General features: G+C 39.6%; 1 long non-coding RNA gene across 1 annotated transcript in view; it reads left to right on the top strand.

Moving 5' to 3' along the window:
* The window catches only part of LOC110351452 (uncharacterized), a 248,467-nt gene that overhangs the window by 52,295 nt on the left and 170,185 nt on the right, over nucleotides 1–25,987 (top strand). The window lies entirely within an intron of this gene.

Raw genomic sequence — 25,987 nt, forward strand, 5'->3', positions numbered from 1 at the left:
AGTCAATACCCAAAAAGAAATGATGGAAGTGCAGAGGAGAATGCTTCTGATCATCTTTCTGATGTTTGGGAGGACAGGAGTTTCTTCATGCACAGTGTTTAGCAATGCACTCTATGATAGTAGCACTTTTGTTATTCATATAATACATGTACACACTGTGCACGTTTCTCAGACAAGTTCATGTCCCCCTTTCCAAAACACCTAGGAGTTGTTTTTTCTATATCTGCCATATATTTGACTTATCAGACTGCCAATTTATTTATTTATTTATTTGTTGTGAAGTGTATTAATGGCTTGATGATGTTTTTAAAATACAGCATCCCAAATGCTGTACTGTATGTATGCTACTTAATACCTTTTCTATTTCCTTTTACTGTTTGATGTTCAGTTTTTGCTGGAATACATTTTGCAATTACAATAAGAGATTTAATGTTGTTTTGAACTCTGCCAAAGTCTGATTAGATTTTCTGTTTTGGACAAACTCATTTCTTTGTGCTTCAATTTTCTCTATATAAAATGTTTAGATTGCAGATTCTGGTAATTAACTGCATGTCTGATTTTTAGTTCAGCAAAAGGTTAACCACCTTCCATAAAGCAAAATCCTATTTATTTAGAATGAAAGGATTATAGGGAAGACATAAAGTAACAAGAAAGCAGTTTACATATAAGTCTGGTATACCAGGAAGTCACCAGCACTGACACGGAGCTCCTAATAGAAAAGCAGTATATAATATCCTCTCATGGGTTTAAGAGTTCTGGTAGTAATTCCATACCACTCCCAGATCCTGCAAAAATATTTCTTTCCATAGGTAAAAGCATTCAGTGTGTACATTTATTATTCATTGTATGATTTCCTCAGGAAATAAACTGCAGTCACCTGCATCACTGTAAAATATTAAGTGTTAATTAGTTAACCCATCTCTTGCACTAGCTTGTATCAGGCATAGTGTATCCAGCAGGATGAGCAAGGTGATTGTCCCCTTGTATTCTGTTCTGGTGAGGCCACACCTTGAGTATTCAGTTTTGGGCCCCTCAGTACAAGAAGGACATTGAGGCCCTGGAACATGTTCAGAGAAGGGCTACGAAGCTGGTGAAGTGCCTGGAGCACAAGTCCTGTGAGGAGCTGCTGAGGGGACTGGGGGTGTTTGGTCTGGGGAAGAGGAGGCTCGGGGAAACCTCGTTGCTCTCTACAACTACCTGAAAGGGAGGTGTGGGGAGCTGGGCGTCAGCCTCTTCTCACAGATAATCAGCTAGACTGGAGGGAATGGCCTCAAGTTATGCCAGGGGAGGTTTAGGTTGGAAATTCTGAGACATTTCTTCTCAGAAAGAGTAGTCAGGCATTGGAATGAGTCCCTTGGGGAAGGGGTGGAGTCAGCATCCCTGAGAGTGTTTAAGGAGTGGTTGGATGTGGTGCTTAGGGACATGGTTTAGTGGGTGATATTGGCAGCAGGGTGATGGACCAGATCTTGGAGGTCTTTTCCAACTTGTAATTCTATTATTCTAGTGACCTGAATTCCTGCAAGAGGTCCTCCTTACCTGGATTCTTTAGCTGGCAGTATGATATCTAAAGAAAGACACTAGTATCAGCGCTGCTGGCTTGAAAAGTCAATGAGCCACAAAGCTGAGTTGGGAAGAGAGCATTTACAGAAATAGGACTGCATACATGCCCTGTGCTTATACCTTCTCCTGGACAATTGCTTTTGGCAGTGGGACAGATCACTTGAACTCTACATTGAGCTTTGGTCTGAACTCCTATAGGCATTATGCTTGTAAGAAATAAAGATAAATCTATTACAGTTATTTGTTAGTTTTCAACTATACTGCAGGTATTCATTAATTTGTACCAGACTGCCCAGAAAAGCCGATAGAGATTGTGCTTGGTATATTAAGAAACAAGCCCTGACCTGAAGATCTTTACAGGCCAACTAGACAAGACCAACAAAGTTTAGGGGGGAAGTAAAAGCCAAGAGAAACGATGTGATTTCTTCAAAAAGACACAGCAAGAGCTGGGAGAATCCCTGGAGTCTTGCTTGATTGTGTATCCTGTAGGTCAAGCAGAGTAGATTTTATTTTTCTGTTGAAGCTTTTATATTTATTTAGAGCTCTATTTCAAATTTCTAATGTGTTCCTTATGTAAACAACACTTTTTCACAGTTATTTATTCTCTTCTATATTAGTGAAAGTCATAAGGTTCAAATTATATCATGTCACTCAGGGTGGGAGAAATAAGAAAGCATTTTAAGTCTGAAGTTGGATCCTGATTCAGTTATAACTATCAGCGCATGCTTTAAGTCGAATATGGCAGAAATTCACTATGTTTTACTTGCTTTTTCTAGACATAAGTGTTTTGATAAATTGAAGTATTCTTGTGTTTGTAGTACTGAGAAATTATCCAGCCTTACTTTGTGTGTCAGAGTGTTTCAGCCCTAGAGAGGCTGAAAACTTGTCTCTTTATCCAACGTGAGCATCTAATTCTTCAGGAGTCCATCTGCAGAGATGTACAAACATTTTCAGCAATCTTGCCAATAAGAATTGAATAGATTGAACCTTTTTAAAAATGTGGGCAGGCTCTATTGTTGTTGTTCTTTGGTTTGTGGTGGCGGTGTTCTTGTCTTGATTTTTATTTTTTTTTTTTTTTGTTCTTCAAACTACCTGTTTTTTTTCTGCTTATAACTCCTCTTTCCTCTTCCTGTGAAAGATTACCTGTCCATCCCCTGGTAATTTTAGAACGTATGCCAGAAGCTCCTTCTTCAAAGATCTATCTATACAAGAATTCTCAAGTGGGTATTGCTCTCCCTTGATGTGTGTAGTTCTTTCAGCAAAAAAATAAGAAACTCACACTGTCATTCCCAACGATCAAGTCAGATCTTTCTTTTTTTTGAAGAAGAATGTTTTAAATCAGTCACTTTGAATTCCTGTATTTTCTTTGTATCTGCACACTCCCCAGTTCTCCTGTTTGACAGCAGCAGGTAAAGCTTCTCCCCTCTAACCTCTCAAAATTATACTGCATAGCAAAATCATGGAGAGGGTGTAGGGGGAGTTGTCATTTATTCTGCCTCACAGCAAGGATGGAAGGGGAATATCCACTATATGCTAAAATTTGGAGGATAGTATAAATAGAGCAATTCTGATTTTTGCATAGAGTTCGTGGAATAAACAGACACTCCTAAGGTCTGTGGAGAGAAAACATGTTATTCATCAAATTTATTTCACCAGTGAAATTAGCTGACTACATATCACATCTGATGTCCTTACTTAGGAAGCTATGACATCTAGCACAACAGAAAAACTGTTCACATAACACTGAGCTACTCCTATATACAGATGTGGCCATTACTTATATAAGTCAAAACAGGCATAAGATTTTCTTTTAGAGATGAGTACATGTAAGGTAATGTACATAAGGTAATGGCCCAGCTGAAGTGCATCTACACCAATGCACGCAACATGGGTAACAAACAGGAGGAGCTGGAAGCCATCGTGCAGCGGGCAGGCTACGACTTGGTTGCCATCACGGAAACGTGGTGGGACCAGTCTCATGACTGGAGTGCTGCTATGCCTGGCTATAAGCTCTTCAAAAGGGACAGGCAGCACAGAAGGGGTGGCGGTGTGGCTCTCTATATTAGAGAGTCTTTCGATGTTGTAGAACTCGAGGCTGGGAATGACAAGATCGAGTCCCTTTGGGTTAGGATCGGCAGGGACAACAAGGCTAGTGTCCTGGTCGGGGTCTGCTATAGACCGCCGAACCAGGATGAGGAGACGGATGAGGAGTTCTACAGGCAGCTGACAGAAGTTGCGAAATCTTCAGCACTTGTACTCATGGGGGACTTCAACTTCCCTGACATATCCTGGAAGCACAACACAGCCCAGAGAAAGCAGTCTAGGAGGTTTCTGGAGAAAGTGGAAGATAGCTTCCTGACGCAGCTGGTTAGTGAACCTACCAGGGGTGGTGCCCTGCTAGACCTTCTCTTCACAAACAGAGAAGGACTGGTGGAGGATGTGATTGTCGGGAGCTGTCTTGGGCAGAGTGACCACAAAATGGTGGAGTTCACTATTTTTGGTGAGGCCAGGAAGGGGACCAGTAAAACCGCTGTATTGGACTTTCGGAGGGCTGACTTTGGGCTGCTCAGGACACTAGTTGGTGGAATCCCTTGGGAGGCAGTACTGAAGGGCAGAGGGGTCCAGGAAGGCTGGGCGCTCTTCAAGAGGCAAATCCTAATGGCGCAGGAGCGGTCTGTTCCCACGTGCCCAAAGATGAGCCAGCGGGGAAGAAGACCAGCCTGGCTGAACAGAGAACTGTGGCTTGAGCTTAGGAGAAAAAAGAGGGTTTATAATCTTTGGAAAAGTGGGCAGGCCACTAGGGAGGACTATAAGGATGTAGCGAGGCTGTGCAGGGACAAAATTAGGAAGGCCAAAGCTCATCTGGAGCTCAATCTGGCTACGGCCATTAAAGATAACAAAAAACGCTTTTATAAATACATCAACACAAAAAGGAGGACTAAGGAGAATCTCCATCCTTTACTGGATGCGGGGGGAAACTTAGTTACAAGAGATGAGGAAAAGGCGGAGGTGCTTAATGCCTTCTTTGCCTCAGTCTTTAGCGGCAATACCGGTTGCTCTCTGGATACCCAGTACCCAGAACTGGTGGAAGGGGATGGGGAGCAGGATGTGGCCCTCACCATCCACGAAGAACTGGTTGGTGACCTGCTACAGCACTTGGATGTGCACAAGTCGATGGGGCCGGATGGGATCCACCCAAGGGTACTGAGAGAACTGGCGGAGGAGCTGGCCAAGCCCCTATCCATCATTTATCAGCAGTCCTGGCTATCGGGGGAGGTCCCAGCTGACTGGCGGCTAGCGAATGTGACGCCCATCTACAAGAAAGGACGGAGGGCTGACCCGGGGAACTACAGGCCTGTCAGTTTGACCTCAGTACCAGGGAAGCTCATGGAGCAGATCCTCTTGGGAGTCATCATGCGGCACTTGCAGGGCAAGCAGGTGATCAGGCCCAGTCAGCATGGGTTTATGGAAGGCAGGTCCTGCTTGACGAACCTGATCTCCTTCTATGACAAAGTGACGCGCTGGGTGGACGAGGGAAAGGCTGTGGATGTGGTCTACTTTGACTTCAGCAAGGCTTTTGACACCGTCTCCCACAGCATTCTCCTCAAGAAACTGGCTGCTCTTGGCTTGGACTGGCACACGCTTCATTGGGTTAGAAACTGGCTGGATAGCCGGGCCCAAAGAGTTGTGGTAAATGGAGTCAAGTCCAGTTGGAGGCCGGTCACTAGTGGCATTCCCCAGGGCTCGGTGCTGGGGCCGGTCCTCTTTAATATCTTCATCGATGATCTGGACGAGGGCATTGAGTGCACCCTCAGTAAGTTTGCAGATGACACCAAGTTAGGTGCATGTGTCGATCTGCTCGAGGGTAGGAAAGCTCTGCAGGAGGATCTGGATAGGCTGCTCCGATGGGCTGAGGTCAACTGTATGAAGTTTAACAAGGCCAAGTGCCGGGTCCTGCCCTGGGGCGCAATAACCCCAAGCAGAGCTACAGGCTGGGAGATGAGTGGTTGGAGAGCTGCCAGGCAGAGAAGGACCTGGGAGTGATGGTGGACAGTCGGCTGAATATGAGCCAGCAGTGTGCTCAGGTGGCCAAGAAGGCCAACGGCATCCTGGCTTGTATGAGAAACAGTGTGACCAGCAGGGCTAGGGAGGTGATCGTCCCCCTGTACTCGGCTCTGGTGAGGCCGCACCTCGAGTACTGTGTTCAGTTTTGGGCCCCTCGCTACAAGAAGGACATCAAGGTGCTTGAGCGGGTCCAAAGAAGGGCGACGAAGCTGTTGAGGGGCCTGGAGAACAAGTCCTATGAGGAGCGGCTGAAGGAACTGGGCCTTTTCAGCCTGGAGAAGAGGAGGCTCAGGGGTGACCTTATCGCTCTCTACAGATACCTTAAAGGAGGCTGTAGCGAGGTGGGGGTTGGCCTGTTCTCCCACGTGCCTGGTGACAGGACAAGGGGGAATGGGCTAAAGTTGCGCCAGGGGAGTTTTAGGTTAGATGTTAGGAAGAATTTCTTTACTGAAAGGGTTGTGAGGCATTGGAACAGGCTGCCCAGGGAGGTGGTGGAGTCACCATCCCTGGAGGTCTTTAAAAGACGTTTAGATGTAGAGCTTAGGGATATGGTTTAGTGGGGACTGTTAGTGTTAGGTTAGAGGTTGGACTCGATGATCTTGAGGTCTCTTCCAACCTATAAATTCTGTGATTCTGTGATTCTGTGTTGCTTGTCTTAATCTGCAACATAAAATGACAAGACTTGAGGTTCAGAACTGATCGTATGATAGGAAACAGGGGAGATGAAAGAAGACAAGATGACCATCAGAGTATAAAGCCACAAGCCAATTATAGTGCAAAGCTTCTGTTTCCAGTCTTTGTGTTGATGCAGTTCAAAGCCCTTCCTAAGCTCTCAGTACAACAAAAACACACCCTTATTTTTGGTCAGAGCCAGCAGAGGTCTTTGATTCAAGATGTCACTGGAGCTGGTTTATATTTTCTTGAGAAAGTAGATGTATGCTAGGGCATGAATCAAAATGGTAGAATTATTTTTTTTTTTTATCTTACCATTCCCCAGTACACATTTAGAATATCATTTAGTGTGGAATAACTGGAAAAATAATACTTTATATTGGTCATAATGAAAAATTAGTTTTTAGTGCTGCACTCTGACATGGATAAGATCAGTTTGGAGCCTATCTATTCCAAGCTGAGAGAACACGGAGTAGTGTCAGAACAACTTTGGGAATTGCAAGCATGTGGGTAACTATAGTCATAAAATTAGTTTAATTTTATTTTTACAGTGCTGATCTCGGTCCCTAGTTGTCATCTGCATAAAAATGGTGAAGAGTGATCAACTGCTTAATAGCACAGCAGGATATAAGTTTCAAACAGAAATACTGGTCTCTTGAAATACACCAAAATTTCAGAAAATGAGGGGACTGTTTCATAGTCTTGTCAATAGAGAGGAAAGAATAAAGTTTTGCTTGTTCTTTTCTTTTGTGTTTGTGTCTTTGAGTCCAAAATTTTGAAGCTTTCTCATAGATTTGGGATCTCCTTGGTTTAAATAATAAATGGTAACAATGATAACTACTCTTTGCAATCAAAATACTTATTACCTGTGTTAGTAATGATATTTCAGATGTTAACCAAATAGGCGTGACAAAGATGCTCTCAGGAAGATTAAATTTTAAATCCTAAAGTGAAATTCCACATGTCCCCCGATAATGGCCACACTCCCTCCTTCTCATTTACTTGCAAGTCACATACTGTCTTGATAGATTAATATAATGTATTTATTAATTTATTTTTAATGTATTAATATAATGTATAATGTAGTATAATGTAGATAGATGAATATAATGTATTGCACTAATCCACTCTAGTGACCTAAAAACACTAACAGGTGATCAGGTTGTGTGAACGGGAGCCTAAAAAGTAGCATGTGCTAATTTTTGTCAATGAGGAACTCAAATGATCTTTAGCTGATGTCCATGCATGGCTTTGTATCTGTGCTGCAGTTTCAAATGAGGGTGTGTAAATCTTTGCTATTTGCTGCTCAGAGTAAACATCATCACTAGATTAACAATAATAAAATGAAGAAATAAATTCTCATGTTATTTTTTAAAATGCTGTTGGGTGGAATTTAGTTTTACGAATATCAGCATTGTGTGTGTATTGTTTTGAGAGTTCCTTAGCATGTAGCACTATCAAGATGTCATTCTCACTAGAAAAAAACTAAGAACATTGTTCTGGTCATTTGTGCTCATCTTAAAGAAAGAAAGGCAATGCATTTACACTTTAATACTGTGTCATATAAATAGACATCTATGGCTCTGCATACATTATTAATACAGGTTTATTGCCAGCTTTATTGGTTTCACTACTGCTTCTCCTCTTGGGAAGCCATGTAAAATACAAAGACTGCACAAATGCTGGCATTACGAGAGCCGCTATATACAAAGCAAATAACATTGCACAAGTACAAATATTCACTTCAGTTGCTTCCTGCAATTCAGATAACATAATAACAAATAGTCCATAAATGCAATCCCCCTAGCTACTACTATTATTCCATGTATTTTATGTTTTCATCTAGGACACTTGTGCTGCTATTAGAATACCGAACAAAATTTTATTCCTATATTTTGTGACAAGAAAAGTGAATTCTTTTTAAGAAACCAAAAACATGAAAAAATATTCAGAACCACTATAACTGTTAAGCAGATGTTAAGGAGCTCTAGTAGTGAGTTTCTTTTTGGTTCTAAAGAGCCACATTTCTCTGTTTCACATCAGAAATGAGTTTGAGCTTTGAACTAAAGAGACAATAGAAGTGTAAAATACATACAAAAGAGAAACACTGCTGACAGCATTATTATGAAATGTTAAACTCATGTAAATCACTGACATACAAAAGCTTCCTAACCTTTTGAACCTCAGATTGATGCATACAGGTCATCAGTTCAATAGTCCCTATTCTCCCACTTTCAGATTTAATTTTTGTACATAAAATAATATAGTACTTCACTAAATGCCGAATATATGAGAGATGATTCAAACTGGAAATTTTGTACAGTCCAATGTACAAAATTTTTGTGTGCCCCTCCATGGGAATAACAGCAAGGAGATTGGTTCTTTAGCCTATGGTGATGCCTCTGCCAAAAAATACAGGCAGACTCATGCTTAGCAAGCTGCTTCTAGGCTTTTGTAATGGAAGCTGTGAATAACAGACTGGAAGGAAGATGGAGTGGGACATTAGGAGGAAATATTTCCATATTTCAGGTGAAAGTATCACACTTAAGAGTTTGGTTTCCTTTTTCTCTTGTGCATGTGAAATGGTAAAAATCTCTTTTGAATTTTTACCCTAAAATGAGTATGAAAATAAACATTGGTTGTTGAAGAAATGAATGCGTGATGAGGTTGAAAGATGGTTCTGTGCCACTTGCATTTAGAAAGATGTCTAAGACAAGTGTGGTGTGATTTAAAATTAGATAGCAGCAACATACAGTTTCAGCTGAGGCTAAATGAATGCAAAGTATAGGCCCTAGTTTCAGAGAACACTTGAGATAATATCAGTTGCAGATCCACCACTTGCTCTTCTGCTACAATGTGCTGTAGGTTTCTGTTATAGATCCAGGATGCTCCAGCAGTTTCTCTTTGTGACCTCTTCACTATAATTTCTAAAGGCACATCCTTCTTAATCTTGGATTTCTCCTAGTGTTTAAAAATGTATGTATTTATTTACTTTCTCCAGCATCCAAACTTTTTCAATTTCCTACCTCCTTCCCACCCCACTCCACACAATTTCCTTTTTTTTTTTTTTTTTCTGTTCCAGTTGTAACCTTCTTTCTTTTGAGTCTAAACATCCTGCACTGAATTTAAACATGTTTCTTTTGGGACAATATATGATGTTATCAGCACTTACTGATTACAGCATCTTTTTAAGTCTTTCACAAACCCTGGTTTTGATAGCTCTTCACCTGTCTGTCATTTATTTCTCTCTATTCCAGTTTACCATCTCTCTGAGGATTTCTTACATCTGTTTTCTCTGTCTGTGACTTGTTCTCCCATGGACCACCCCAGGGCTGTTCCCACCTATCACAGGTGCCTCGCAGACCTCATACAGGTCATAATGGGGCTTGCCACAGGCTGGGCCCTGTAGCTTTCCATGGGCCCCATGAGCTGAAGGACTACTGTGTGAAATGCCCTGTCTTCCAAAGAAAACTTCAGTGCTGCTCTTTTTGTTCCCTTCTCTATGGCAGCTTGGCTGGACTTTCTACTCCACTCACCTTCTTTTGGAAGGGCAAGCTACTGCCTTCAAGATTTGGAAGGGCAGCTCCCATCCCTTGCAGATCTTCCAGCATTAAAGGAGCTTTCTGTAACAAAACAGAGACAGAGAAGGGCTTTATAAAGGTCTCCATGAGTCTGACACTTCATGCTCAGGAGCAAGTATTCTGATTTTTCCATTCCTACCCCTGTCAGCATTAATCAGCCTCTCTTACCTGACACAAGCTTTTATTGCCCTCAACTGCTCTCCATTTACACAGAGGTTAAATCTCCCGTTCCAATGTTGTTGAAAACAACACTGCTTCCATTAAACATAATAAAGGCAGGTGGATTTGGCATACTTGTTGGGGCCTTTTCTTTTGGGCATTTTTTTTTTTTTTTAAACAGACACTAGGCCATGGAGTAGGTGCAGCTTAAAAACTTTTTTCACTTTTTCACTGACAAATCCCAGGGGAGAAGCTACAATTATCACTATACCAGGGGAATTACAGGATGAGCAACTGTCTGTCCCTGCTCGTTGTGAAGAGGGAGAGCACAGTGCAAGTCTGTAGTGTTTAGAGTTATGTCTCTCTCAAAAAAATAAAGCATGGTCGTGTGGAAGTTATCCATTTAGACATGCTAAAGAATGATGTCAAATGACTCGTATATGTCTGGATGTGAATGGGGACTGTTACTCATCACTGCAGCAGGGCAGCATGCTGACTAGCATCCCTGGAAGGGTAAAATGTCCTCTTGTACTTCCTCAGGTGTAATTGGGAAAGTCCTGGATTCAGCTTCTGTTTGTGGAAGGTTCAGTGCTATGTTTCCACAAGTGCAATCAATGAGCTCAGTTATTTTCCCAGTCACAGTATTGTTCAGCTTGTGCTGCTTTTGTATGCTAGAACAAATAGTTTTGTGAAAAGGTGAGGGGAGAACTTTTTGATCTCCTTTTTTTCTTTTCAGATTGCTTCCTAGATACAGGAATTATTTTATAGCATTTGGGAGACTCCCACTTTTTTAACAACAGACTGTGTAGGTAACTTTATAGCAACATTATTTTTTTTTTTTCCCTTTTCAGCTCCCCATACTCTTATCTGCCCCACTTCTTTTTCTTCCTGCAGGAAACAGGATCTTCAGAGGATTTTCTGAAAGCTCTTTGTAATATTAGTGAACATGTACAGGAAAACCCTCAGGTTATGTTCAACTCATGATATCCTTCACTTTAGATTTAAGAAATTCCCTTAAACTCTCATTAGTGGAGACCTTCTCGTTCCTATAAAAGTTTAAAGAAAATCTGTGTCTAATCAGAGATTTAGCACGGCTCCTCTGTGTGGTTGGAGAAAGTAGATTCTTTACACTTTTCTGTTCATTCTGGTGAGAAGACAACTGCTACAAAAATGTGGCTCTATTGATGTGACCCTCTTTTTCCCTTATCACTTTTAGCCTTATTACCTTTTATTCTCTTCTGCCTTCTGCAAATCTCTTAATTGATGATGGGAAGAAGTCAGATTTTGATTAAACACTGATGAATCCAGGCAGGATTATTTATTTTCCCTCTGATCCTGTGTGAGTTGGGACTGGTAGAAAAGCCCACTGCAATCTTGCCACATTTTCTTACCTAATCTGGAACACTGTACGTTAGGGGCATTTTATTTGTTTATTTTTTTATTCATTTTATTTTGTCATGAATTTTGATATATTTCATGTATTTTTCAAATTCTCTCTTCATGGAATCAAGTTACTGTTTCAAAAGAATAGCAGGTTTCTCACACATGATCAAGACGGGGAGAAGCTGGAAAGCATTCACTGCTTTTAACCAAAAGAAAGGAAATGTCAAAGTGAAAAAAAAATACTGTTTCAGAAGTCTCATCAATTTGAAACAAATTAGGGGGGCTGTTTAGGGGGCCTGGTATACAACTTTAAGTCTTTTGAGTGAGTATTGCAGTCCAGATTCTAATATAAGTGCTCTGTGTTCTCCTGATGCTATTCCTGAACTGAGAGCTGCCTTCCTCTTATTTGCTGGGGCTTATAATTAGCTCCTGCATGTGACTGCTTTTCTTTTTCTAAAATAACTATGGTCCTCACACAAGAAAAAAAAACATTCTGTCCTCTTCCCCAGGCATGTTTGAGTTGACTGGACACTGTTGTGACCTGAAACTTCCAGAAACCATGGGAAAAGATAAATAAAATAAAAAACACACTACCTAGGTATCATAATGATATTGGATGCAAAGATGGCTAACACATATTTAAAACAAAACAAAAAACTAGTATCCCAGAAAAAAAAAAAAAATATATATATATATATATGTCTGACTTGTTGTCTTTTCTAGTTTGTTAATATGCTGTATGGGCTTTCACAGATAACTTTTAAAAATTAGGGGTCTTAAGGACTTCATACAGCTTAATACACATTAATTGACCTAAATTTCGTAGACAATGAATATGTAAGTCTGGCCTCAAACAGGTACTGGACAAATCTAAGTTGAAATACCACTGGAAGGCTTTAACCCTTTGACTTTTGCTACAAAATGCTTAGTATAATTAGAAATCTGAAATGCATAATGCTGGCAGAATGCTATAAATATTTTTGCAATATTGAAGTTAGAATTTTAATCTGTGATGGTTCCAAAATTAATGATAAACGTTATTTTGTTTTGAGTTTGGATAATATCATAATAGTTTAAGGTAAAGAAAAAGAAATGTGGCAGTTTTGGGAGAGAGACTTTTGGAAACTATTCAGAACATATAACGCTGGAAGAAATTCTACTAATGAGATATGAGATGTGCAGGTACACTGCACTCAGTGAATAACATATCAAAAAGAATTGGTGTGTTTCACATTGCTTTATAAATCATGGGATGTATCGTGTGGGGGTCCATCCATGGATAAATAAATCAGTGCATGTTTAAGTACCTAGTTCTGAGTTCCAGACAGATAGTGTCCTGGTTTCAGTTAGCACAGAATTAATTTTCTTCCTAGTAGCTGGTGGAATGCTGTGTTTTGGCTTAGGATGAGAAGAGTGCTGATAACACCCCGATGCTTTAATTGTTGCAGAGCAGTGCTTATACTAAGCCAAGGACATCTCAGCCTTTTGCTCTGTCCTGCCAACGGGCAGGCTGGGGGTGCAGTAAGAGCTGGGAGGGGACAGACCCAGGACAGGTGACCCAAACTAGCCAAAGGGGTATTCCATACCATCTGACGTCATGCTAAACAATATATAGGGGTGGCTAGCTGGGGGGAGGGGGCCGGACTGCTCGGGGTTAGGCTGGGCATCGGTCAGCGGGTGGTGAGCAATTGCATTGTGCATCACTTGTTTGTACATACTATTACTTTCGTATTATCACCATTGTATCATTATTATTATTATTGTTATTATTATTTTGTTATTATTATTTTCCTGTCTTATTAAACTGTCTTTATCTCAACTCACGGGCTTCACTCTCCATCTCTCTCCCCCGTCCCAGAGAGGGAGGGGGGAGGGTGAGCGAACGGCTGCGTGGTGTTTAGCTGCCAGCCGGGTTAAACCACGACAGATAGTTTTGTTCTATAAAAATTAACTTTTATTCAGTGTGAAAAGTGACCTCTAGATGTGGGTTTTGGTGGCAAAAATCCACTAAGCCGTGAAAGGCACGCTAAAGGTTGCAGTGTCAGTAACACAATTTCCTACAAATTTCTTTGCTTTTCAATAATCCCATTTTTCAAAATTACTTCAAGAAGTAAGAGAGAATTTCATTTTTATGGTCCATTCTTTGTCTTAAAGATGGGAGAACCAAAACAAGGTACAACTGTGTTCTAATGTGTCAGTTGCTTTTCATATGATTTCCAAAGTGCTTACATCCAACTCAGCTTGTTTAGTTGGGCTCTGCCACTGGAGATTAGCCATTGATAGCTTTTGGTCAATATCACATATATTTAGCACTGTTTTTGCTTATGAAATTTCTCCCCATTCAATCAGATCTTACTTATTTTATTTATGTAGTCCTATTATAAAATTATGTAGAACACGTAAGTTTCTAAGGGCCGTGTTCCCTTAATTAAACAATTAACTTGCCATTTTGGATTTGATCAAGAAATGATTTAATGTGACAGACTCTCTCCCCTCTGGAGCACGTAACTGTGTCAGGGTCAATTATGTTTCCTTTGGCGTCAGAGAGAAAGGGCTTTCTCACAAGTTAGAACATACTGCTGATTTACAGTAGTAAATACCAAACATAACTGATTACATTAATGTTCTTGTAAGATTAATAAAATAATATGGAGACAATTTAGGATGTCAGCAAGGTGCTCATTTAAGGATCAAATTACAGTAAACTGAAAAGACCCAACAGCTCAGTGAAACTTGTTGATTTAAGAAAATGAGAAAATATCTAACATGAAAAAGCAAAGAAAACATTTGGTTTATTAAGCAGTGATTTGGGAGTTGGGACTGTTTCCTGGTAGGGATGTATTGTTGCATGAATGTTGCTAATGCAGAAGCCACTGGCAAACATTATCATCAGTAACTGCATCTGAGATTTTCAGAACCAAAAGCATAAATACACACCTCTAGAAGAGTGTTGGAGCTGTAAATCGTTATTCTCTACTTGAGTATCAAAGCTGCCTTGTTGCTTCTTGCTCTAGATCCCGTACTTTGGGAAAGATTGGGTGGTTGTTGATATTTTGGAGGCTGTGGAGGGAATCGTTTATGGTCTAACTAGCTTCTCTAATGCTGAGGAGTGCTCTATCTGGGGGATGCAATTTAAGGTGCTTTCTCATATCCTAAGACAAGTAACAAACTGTTTGGCTGCAATGGTCTACTTGCCTGTATTATTGTAGCTGTCATTGTCAGGGGATCGTGGAAAGCAAAATTAGAATCAAGCAATGTAAATTAACAGTGCGCATGGAAATCCAACAACCATGTGAAATCATCTGACACAATTAATATGGAAAAAAATGCTTAGCATCCTTTGGATAACTTGCTGTTTTTGTTTTTGTTTTTTTTTTTTTTTTTCTCCTCCATCTTTTCAAAGCTGAAGGCATTCTTGATTTTATTCCCAAGTTTATTGTAACTTTATTATGTTTCCAGCCTATTTACTAGAGACAAATATATTCTTTATGTACTAATATAAAATGAATAAAGAAATATTTTAAATAGTACATTTATCACAGAATGAAGAATCCTTATAACCCCTTCTTCTACTGTATTGAAATGAACACCACTCACTTTGGCACTTTATCATGAGATGTTTGCAGAAACTGAGTTATTTACATATCAGAAACTTTTCACAGATACATTGAATAACATTTTATTGTGGACATCTGGTCTGCTAAAAATCTGCCAAAAGTTTGGATCAGATAACTGCAGCAATCCTAATTTATAGAAGGAATCTGTTCTGAAAATATGTTAAACCTACTGTCCTTCTTTCATTTCCTAGCTTTTAGACTACATTATTTTGCAGAAGTTGTTCTTGTTAAGAGTCTGAGTCTCCCCAGCAGAATAGCTTCTTGTATTTCTCTCCAGCTTATAAAGAACAAAGAAATATCTGCATCTGCATTTAGGATTATCCAATGAAAAAAGTGTGTTCAAATATTCTAGGACTAAAAAATGAACTTCCCAGATAAGCTGATATATGGCTATGCATTTCATAAAATGACTAAACCAAACACATATGCATCAGACTGCCTACAACATCTGTAGATTATGTAGGAATAATTTAACTTCAGTCTATCTTCATTTCAAATATTCATTACATTAGATCTGTGTATTTTACATTAGAATATATTGATGACTTGTGTCACTAGTACATATATATTTTATGTGGAATTGAATGACCTGTTCTTTAATGAAAATAAAAATGTGCCTCCAACCCCAAAAAGAAGAGGCTTTTTTTCTTTTTCTTTTTCAATTGGTGCTTGAGGATACTTACAGAATTATTCTAGTTTCAGTATGCCTTCTACATCCAAGTTCCATTGTATTTTGACATGCCATTGTCAAAGGGCCTAGGGTTTCTGTCAATCAGACTATATGGAGTAGTAATTAATTTTGTTATAAGGTTGTCAGCATCTGAGGATTTTCTGAGGTAGAGCTCAGCCTCTGCACTGTCCTAGGTTGATTGGCACTAGTTCTCTTTTAATAACACGGAAAGGATACTTGCTCCTAGTGGCTTTTGGATAGTGCAATGTAAGTTGCACTGTTGACAAGGAACAAAAGGCCAAGTCCTGCTGTGATTTGTACATAATAAATGAGTTAACTTTAATAGGGGATGGTGGGGATGGCATTCTGAAGCAGATGTTTCTGGAAGAGACCTGCCCATAATGAGTGCTAACATGGATTTAGCCTGCAGTTCCACAGTGTGATTCCTTTAACAGTAAATCAGGCTTAGGACAGGAGTCTTTCAAACCCACCCTAACAGCCGATGTGATCACACTGTGCAGATTCAACTATTTGAATAGTTGTTTAATGTGGCCACAGGCTAACTCACTTTGTGAAATGATCCTTTTCCTTGAGGAGGCATCTGTGTATGTACTGGGGGGAGGGGGGGAGTATGCTTTTAGATACCACAGCTGGATCACTTAGACCTATTTTGAAACATATCCATAGAAACAACTGAATCAGCAGAAGCAATTTGGGAACTAAGTTGTAATGCTAAGGAGAAGCAAACGATTACAACAAGGATTTGTTGCATGTGATATACCATGAAAGAACCATCGTTTATTTTTTTAGATCCCATGCCATTCAGCCAGTTGGCAGGTTTTCTAACTTCTACTTGCTACGTCAGGTACAAAAAAAAATAATAATACACATATACTTTGCATCTTGTGTTGGTTTTATGTGGCAAGGTTTTAGTAGTGGAGGAGCTGCAGGGGTGGCTTCTGTGAGAAGAGACCAGAGGCTGCCCCGCGTCAGACTGAGCAAGTTCCAGCTGGCACCAAAACAGACCTGCCACTGGCCAAAACTTGTTTCTGACTGTTTTACTGTGGTTTTTGCCCATGGTGGTAATCGTAAGTGATCTCCCTGTGCTTAACGTGACTCAGGGGCTTTTCATCTTATTTTCTCCCTTATTTTTCTCCCTTTTCTTGCTTAGGAGGGTGAGAGAGGGAGCAGCTTGGTGGGCACCCAGTGACCAGCCAAACTTATCCCACCATACCTGTCCACCTTTCACAAATGTTGTTCCTACTACCAAACAGAAAATAATTAAAAATGCTATTATTTACCTTTATGTTAAGACTTTGATGTGAGGAACCCAAATAATTTTAGAAGAACCTCAGATGGTGAGTCAGAGGAACAGCAGAAAGGGGAAATGATAACATTTTGAATGTATTTGCTACGTACCCCCCTCCCCACCACTCTCGCTAAAATTGTGGTCCTTTGTCAGTTTTCCAGCTTATCCCTATAAGCATTATAATCATGTGTAAGTATTACATGAATATGCATTACATGTTGGATAACTGAAGTACAGTCAGTGATAGGAATTTCAAACATGATCTGTACTGGTTTCAAGTAGTTTAACAGGACAGCACTAGAAACAGAAAATGGCCAGTGGTTCATGTTTTAAAAACATGTCATTTAGTTATTTGTCACACAGCAAATATGGCTGAAAGAGTCCAAAGTAGAACTATGAACACTATTTAAAACATAGACCAGACATGGTGTCAAATTATTGAGTTTCAGGCGTTATTTCAGTTCAAGCTTTTCAATGTGTTCTTTAACAAATTGACAGTGGTGTGAAAACTTAAGTCCTATTTCAGGCAAACCCAGGCTGATCTTTGACTGTCTGTGAAAGCCACAGAAAAGCAAAACAGACTTTCTGCATGCCTGTGAAGAGAGGCTGGGGGAGCTGGGCTGTTCAACCTGGAAAAGGCTCTGCAGAGGCCTTATAGCAGCCCTCCCGAAGGGGGCTACAGGAAAGCTGGGGAGGGACTCTTTGTCAGGGGGTAGAGTGATAAGACAAGGGATACTGACATTAAACTAAAAGAGGGCACATTTAGATTAGATATAAGAAAGAAATTCTTCATAATGAGGGCGGTGAGGCCCCGGCTCTGGCTGCCCGGAGGAGCTGTGGGTGCCTCACCCCTGGCAGTGCCTGGGGCCAGGCTGGATGGGGCTTTAAGAACTCTAGTTGGGTTCTAGTGGCTTAGTGCCTTTCCATGGCACGGGTTGGCACTGGATTGTTTTTAGGTTCTGGATTGTTTTTAGGGTCCCTTCTAACCCAAACCATTCTCTGATTCTGTTTCTATGATTCTTTCTATGCTTCTTTCTATGTTTCTATGATTCTTTCTATGCCATTTCCACCTCCATCGTGGTAAACGTCAGACCGCTGGAGTTAGGGCCAGTGCTTGTTCTTTGCCAGCGGAAGTGTTCTGAGCTTATCTTTTTCTTGACCTCTCCTTAAACCATGCACAATCTGGATTAACAAACTTTATGAACATCCCATTGAAAAGGGAATCAGGATGCAATGAAAAGGACTGTTTGTTTAAAAATAAAAATAAAAATCTGATTATCTGGCCTAACAACCCAAATGAGTACACATAAAATGCCCTTATTGTTCAATGAGGGTAAAACATTTTCAGTACAAATAATCTTTTTTATCTTAAACATGGAATTTTCCCAGCTAAAGACATCAAAGTGGTTAGGATTAATTTGGCTGTTTCATCAGAGGTATCCAGTAGTGTTCTATTCTACTTGATGCAGGATGATGGCATCTAAGGAAGAAAGAGGAAAATGAATATCTACAGTTGTATTTTCATAGAGATAGAAATGGGTCTTATGTTTCAGTGATCGCTTCCGCTAAACATATAATGTTTACTAGCCGTTCACAAAAATGAGCAAAAGACTATATTTCCATCTCGCAAGCTTCCAAAGACAAATAAATAAATAAATAAATAAATATTGAAATTGCTCAGGCAGTTAGGCAGTTTGAAAACAAGAATTAAAAAATATGCTGCTTAATATTTCATCCAGTTTAAACAATATATTTAATGAGTTATATACCGCTTGGCATGTGTTGCAAATTTAATTGCAAATGATCATTGGTAGCAAAAATCATGTTGCTTCCTTTGTTTTCCCTTATTAATTGTCATTGATTGGTCTTTTTTCTATCAAATTACTCTGTTTTCTCATCACTGATCAGTCACCGTATGACATGTGTCACATATTGTGTATCGGAGAGGAAAATAGCAGTCTGTTTTCAGAGGTAACAATTCACAAACGACTTACAGTTTGAACTTTTGTCATCTCATTTAGATAGCAAATATTTATGAACAATGTGCACCTTCCAGGAAAATCACAATTAGCTCGTAAATGAGTTGCTAAATGAATACACCATATATTTTGCAATTCATTATTAACTCTTTTTCCTCATCCAACTTCTAATCTTTATCAACTCACTTAGATGGATAATTCTCAGCATCAAGGTGCATGCTATCAGAAGGGCTTGTAAGTTATTTCTCTGCTTGATGCAAGTGTTGGTGGAAGGCAGAGTCAATTTTTTTTTCTTTTTCTTTTTTTTTTCTTTTTTTTTTTTTTTTCTAATGCCACATTGGTTATTGGGCATTTTTGGCATATCAGGTAAACTGAGATGGGAAATGAATGTCTATTTCTGTTCATTTTTAACAATGATAGGTATGATTCTTGGTTCATAAGCAACAAGGATTTCATTATTATTAATTTTTGCTTTACCTTTTGCTTTACCTATTTATGAAACATTTGTTTAGAACTCTGTCTTTCATTCTACCTCTGCTGGAATATCTATGGATTATAATTTTTTATTTCCTCACCACAATTCTTCCCTGTTCCTTCATTTGTTCTGTATTCCTGAGAGTAGTCCAACAAACTTTCAGAAGCTAAAATATTTACTGTATAGGTGATTAATTTTTCCAGCATGACTGAAAAGAAAATGTATTTTAATAACCTAGATTTTCTTGCACAGCCAGATGACTTTTTTTTGAGCTTAGCTCTGTGGCAGAAAAATGACAGATTAAGAAACTGGAACAGGAAGATCAGGGACCTTCCAGAAATTAAGAACACACTTCCATATATGTGCAGGAGGAAAACGGAAATGCTTTGTTGTGTCACTGGCTGTGTACAGAGAGAAAATGATTGCAGATTTTCTTCTCATTTCCACAGCCTGGAAAGGTAAAAGTGTCTCATTTTAGAAAGAAAGTATATTACTGAAGTAACGGTAGCTATGGCATCTCCAAAATGAGAGGAGAAGCAGAAGGGCCTCTGCTCACTTAGAAACTCAAGTGAGACCTGTAATATGCAGTAGAAACAGACTAATTGGGGCTTATGTTCATCAGCTTGCAATTGTGCTTTCATCCAAGACTGTGCTGGAGGCAGTTCAGTTGAACTAGCTGCTGAAGATATAGACATCTCCCAAACTACTTGTTTAAAATCTACCTCCAGTAAAATTTACTCCCTGCAGCTGCTATCCTCTTTTCTACCTGGAGCTGTGTTATGTTCTCCTTGCCTCCAAGTATCTCACTGGGCATCACCTTTGATGCATCATCATGAGTAACAGAATATTATTTTGTGTATAAGCTCTGGAGAGCCTGAAACCTCATGAAGATGATGTTTACAGCCTGCTCGTGGATTTAGAGCTTCTTCTGTGATGCTTGGAGCTAAAATCCTCCTTAATTTTAATGAAAGATGAGAATCTGTAGGATGAGGATGGTACTCATATGTCAGTATGTTTTCTTATCTAAACTTGATCCATGGATAAAAATGGGGGGCATCAAATAGTGAAATTTCCACTAATGATGTTGCCTTGCCTTGTCCTAGCATCTCGTAGCCTAGAGAGCAAAGCAGTCTTTTAAAAAATTCAGTCTTTTGTGCTGAATAACTGCATTGAAACCCTTGCCAAGAACTCCCCTAAGTGCAGAGAGCGAGGAGTAGAATTTTACATGTAGCAGATGAAAATGGGCTTTTTGTAAAGTTAATTCTGGAAGGTTTCAGCCTCAGTATAAGGCTGCTGTAGAGCAGTGAGTTTGTTTATTCTTCACATTAAATTCTACTGCAAGTTATGCAAGGGTGGTCAAAAAAATTCTGGCAGCAAGTTTTTCTATCACAAAATAGCAATTCATTGAATCACAATATGTATTGGGACAAGGTTGAATGGTTAAGACATGGCTTTCTGTACTCCTCTCTTTTCTCAGAGGAAGTAGCCCTTGAGATCCCGATGTCAGGCTGCTGTTAGAGCAGGCTCTGAGCTCAGCAAGCATTTCCAATCTTCATTCTCCCGCTCCCTCTTCCCCCTGCACTGCAATTGTGCTCCCTGTTCACAATATTGCTGAGCTGTCTGTAATGATAAATGATGTGCCTTTCTTTAAATTTGCTTTCTGCTCAGTACTAGATATTGGCCAGCTTGGATGTGTGTTCTGGGTGGATAAATTACTTTGGCAAGTCATAGAGAATTTATGCACATGGCAACAGATGTACCATGTGTGGTAGATTTTTTCTTTGTAGTTCTAATTACGTAACTTGATTTCACCTAAGGCAATTATATTTTCACAAACAAGGGTTTGGTTGCTGTTTTTTTTTGTGTCAGAAATATGAACTTTGTGCCGAAAGAAATGTTGGTCTCAACCATTACAAGCCAAAGCAGAACTCAGCCATTACTCAGCTGCACATCATCCTTTACTGAGCATTGATCTTCACCCATGCATGGGTTGTGTTGTCAAGTGAATCTTTACAGGTTCAGAGGATTGAAGCTAGGCTTTGCTTCCTAATGAGGATTATTGTAGTTTGGTAAAGGTAACTGTAGACAACATTTGAGAGGAATGTGTGTGAAATGTGTGAATCTGGACTGCAGTAGAAATGCAAATGGTTTTTTTTTTTTTTTGTTTATTTGTTTACTCAATTTAGAAAGTAGTCTCCCTTTGATAGTCAGAAAGAAACATTTCACACTTTATACATTTTTTTGTGTGTGTTTGTCTTAGCTGTGAAAATATAGCTTCACATGGAAAAACAAAATCATTTTTTTTCCACCCCCTTTACAATTAAATGATTGCTAGTAAAACATGCTCAGCTTATAAGAACAAGTATAGAGGGATAAATGTTAGAGGCTGATTATGTATACATAAATCTGTATTCAGCCTGTTCCTTCAATGTGTTTTGAAAAGGATTCCCATGGCCAAATTTTGCTGCACTGACTTAGATTTTCAGGCATAAGTTTTACCAAACTTTAAGGTGGCATGTAAGAATTGCTAGTGGTTAAAAAATACACGGTGGTGTAGTTTGTCTAAGCAATAGTAAAAAAAAAAAAAAAAAAGTATGTAGAAACCAGTCATATTCTTTTCTCAGTAGTAGTGCCCATATTTTATGAATCCCTTAAAGCTGTAAGTGCTCCCCTGCAACAAGGTAACATAGTCTCTGTGCTGAAGACAGCATCAGAGAAAGGCTTCTTGTCTCCTTAATAAGATATAGAGAAGGACCAGTTGCTGTCTGGCCACTGGAGATACCCTTTATTAACAAGATAAAATTCTTTCTATTCAAAAAAATAAAAATAAAAAAATCATACCCTCCAGTGGGTTTTTCTGTGGACTCAGAGGTGAACAACTGAACCATGATTGAATGGAACTGTTGACGTTTTCTTTTACGTTATTTGTACTTCTGTGATATGTTTGTTTTTTTTTTTAGCATGTTTTCATGCAGCTGGTTAAGATTCTGTATTATTTGATGTTGGTGTTAATCACCTTAACAAATATTGTAAATAACTTCAGAGAATCATAAACAGATGTTTTACTACAAATTGTGATTGCTTAGGACTTCCAAAAAACATTACTTTTTAATCCTGAAAGGACATGAAGCATATATGACAGAGGCTGTGAAAGTGGGGAAGGGGGAAAAACTCTGAGGCTATTTCTTCAGTCCATTGTAATTATTTTGGGGTCTCTTGATGCGCTAAAAAATATATATATTTTATTTAAAGGTTACTGGAAAATATAATAAAAAAAAAATGTCTAGAGATGGATCTGAATTCAAGGCAGGAAGTCAAGCCCGGAGGTTGGGAATCCAGGCACAGGCATGGCTGCAGTGCAGCTCAGGCAAAGACCAAAGGCTGACAGCCTGAGTTAAATGCAGCTGCCAAGCAAATGGGGCCAAGCCCATGCTTGGCTCTTCTCCCGGTTCTTCTCACAGCACTCAGAGGTACCCTGTCAGCACTGGCCTTGATCACCCCTGGAGGAAGGGTTGCACACAGGGGGCCTGACACAAGCTCACAGGAAAAGGACAATGCCCACTGTGTCCATCTTCTAGTACTAGGAGAATTCTTAAGGACCTTGTACCCTAGCTATCAAGCCCTTGAAGAAATGCTCTGCAAAAGTCTACCAGTTGAGCATCTCTCCACCTGTAACAAAAACTGAGAAAATTCAGTCCATGCATTTCAAGTAAAAGCAGTTTTCTTTTCTTTTCTTTTTTTTTTTTTAGAAAGTATTATGCAAACATATTTCTGTTATATCAGCATAGCATGTGGCTATAGCTCCCCCTCTCCCCAAATCCACAAGCAGTGAGGCAACACAGTTTTTGATTCAAACTGTAAATCCCACCTACTATAAATCCTTCCCTGCAGCTCTCCCCAACCCTGCCCCTCAAGTAACAGTAAAGAAAATAAGTGGCCAGTCTAAAAAAGAAAAAAGAATAGGTGGTGCGTAATATTAAAAACAGTAGCTTGTTGAGCAAGGCTATTAAAAAAGATTCTGAGTACCACATAATAAAGGTACTATCAGCAAATACCAGACTAGCATCTCAGCTAGCTTTACTGGGCTATGAGTTATTGCTGTGGTCAATAGATCTCTTTTCTGTAGCATTCTGCTTATGTAGGTGATAAATCTTACAGTCTTATGGGAATAGGGTCAGGCTTCTGCTACTCTGCCCCATTATTTTTCTCCTACATCATTTAGAAAAACTACTGGACTGTACCATTTTTGGTGCAGTGACTTTTTGTTCAGCTACATACTAAATTTTATTGTGCATATTAAATTTTAGCTCAGACTATGTTTTAAAGCCCATCTCCATCGAAAATGAAAGCGAAATAAAATCTTAAGCAAAAGAGCATAAACTTGAGAAGTAGAAAACAAATGCTATTTTAATGAAATTTTTAGATACAAAATACAATAAAAAAATAAAAACAAGTTTTGTTTTTAATAAAAAGTTTTTGCTGAATACTTGTCAAATCAGAAGAATGAATGACCCATTAGTAACGGCACTTGTTCAGAGAAATTTTTAGCAATGCCACAAGCTCTGGGAAAATTCTAAATAAGGGGTGGTTTGAAGAATTTTTGCTGTTAAAGCAGAAGCAACATAAAGTGATGTTAGGTAACAGTAGATAAAACATTTGAATCTTCATGATTTCGGTGCCCCCTCAGTACAGTCACCTTTCAGGAATCACAGCTTCTACCCTCCTGTTACATACCCTAGCGCCATTCCCTCATGTTTGTGGAGATGGCTACAGCCTGGTGGGAGCAGGCAGAGAAGAGGAAGGAAGAATGTGGCTTGCTTTTAGCCCTGACTATGGGTCAACAGAACAGACCTTTCAGTTTTGCTCTGTGTTCAGGCAAAAGGAGGGGACAGAGATACCTTGGTGTCAAGACGCAAAGGAGAGCTAATAGCAGAGCACAGGATGATATCACAGAGGTCTCCACGCAGCAAATGTTCTGTGAGAACCATTCCTGTTTACAGTATCCCCATTGTATGGGATAATATATCAATAATAAAAGGTGTGAACCTTCACAGCTTGTTTCCTCCTATGGTCAATGTCACTTATATAAACGAGCAAGGAGGGAGAGGGATTTCTCCAGGTACAAGTCATGCACACAATCCTGTGACTATCACAGATGAAATGCTGTCCCTTCTGTTTTGCCATGTGAGCTGTAGCATCCCCAAACACTTCAGAGCTCATCATGCTCATGCTTGTTACAGCATTCTGAATGTGGATTACTTGCAAACACCTGGATTACAGACCCACTTAAACAGTGGTGGTGGTGAAGATGTGGTTGACCAGTGTTCCCTATTTTTGTGCCAAGCACTGCGGTGCTGGGCAGGGGGAGAGGCACCAAGCTTACTGCTGCACTTGCCTACTCTGCAACAGTCTGTAGCCCTTACTGTGTATAACTGTGAGCTACATTCTTAATACCACAGTATTAAGAGGGTATGAGGGCAGCATATCACTGCAGAATCACAATGTACACTTGGCAAATCTCTCTATTATTTATTTAGTTATTAGGCCATATATGCTGCAGCAGAATGCTAAGTTGTGTGTGTATATATATATATATATATATATGCGTTTGAAAAAGCAAGCTTTTTTTATTATTATTTTTTATTTCTAACTGTTAAGACTGAAGAGGATGTCAGGACAATATTCAAATATGTAGCAAGCTGCTGCAAAGAAGAACGGAATAGTCTGTTTTCTACTTGAATGGCAAGAAGTAAATTTTTAAAAGCTTGAGTCCAGCTGCTAGGGAAAGCCCCCTGATGTTTAGGATAATGAAGCAGTGGAATAGGTTACTAGTCAGGGACTCTCCATCAGTAGAAGTCCTCAAAGCAAAAAATATGTTAGGGAATAGTGGTATGTTTGCCGCATAACACAACATCTCATCCAGCTCTATTTTTCTTTGTTTTTATAATGCAGATTATCTAAGAGGCTTTGTTTCCCCGATATGGTCTGTCAACCCTGAGAAATTGGTTCATGCAGTTTTGGTGACTCTTCTATTTCTTTTGTCAAGGAACTTTTTCCCTTTCTGGCAGAAATTCTTCCACATCTTTTTCACAGATTTTTGCTCTTCACTAGGCTTTTCAGGAAAGTCATTTGCTGTCTTTAATTATTCTACTCCACGTTGCTTTGGTATTACCCATCTACTTTGTGCAGGATAAATTCTTCTGTTACAGTTCTTTTTTCAGTACCTGGAGTGACCTTTGGATTTCTTGGGTGTCAGACTTCTGCAGGAAAGCTCTGTAGCTGTAATAACAGGTCTTTGATCATATGCTTTTTTCATTAGTCCTCAGTGCCACTCTAGCGTCCTGATTAGAGACAGTTGAGAAGCAGTTGTGCAGCTCTGGGAGAACTTGTCAGCAACTCTTTCCATGAAGGACAGGCAAATAGCTGCCATGCCATTGGATGAACCAACTGTTAGTTTCACTGAAGGAAGGAAGATCATGGAGGTTGTGTTTGTTTGTTTGTTTTCCAGACATGTTAA

Source organism: Anas platyrhynchos, chromosome 15, assembly GCF_047663525.1.
Source record: "Anas platyrhynchos isolate ZD024472 breed Pekin duck chromosome 15, IASCAAS_PekinDuck_T2T, whole genome shotgun sequence".
NCBI lineage: Eukaryota > Metazoa > Chordata > Aves > Anseriformes > Anatidae > Anas > Anas platyrhynchos.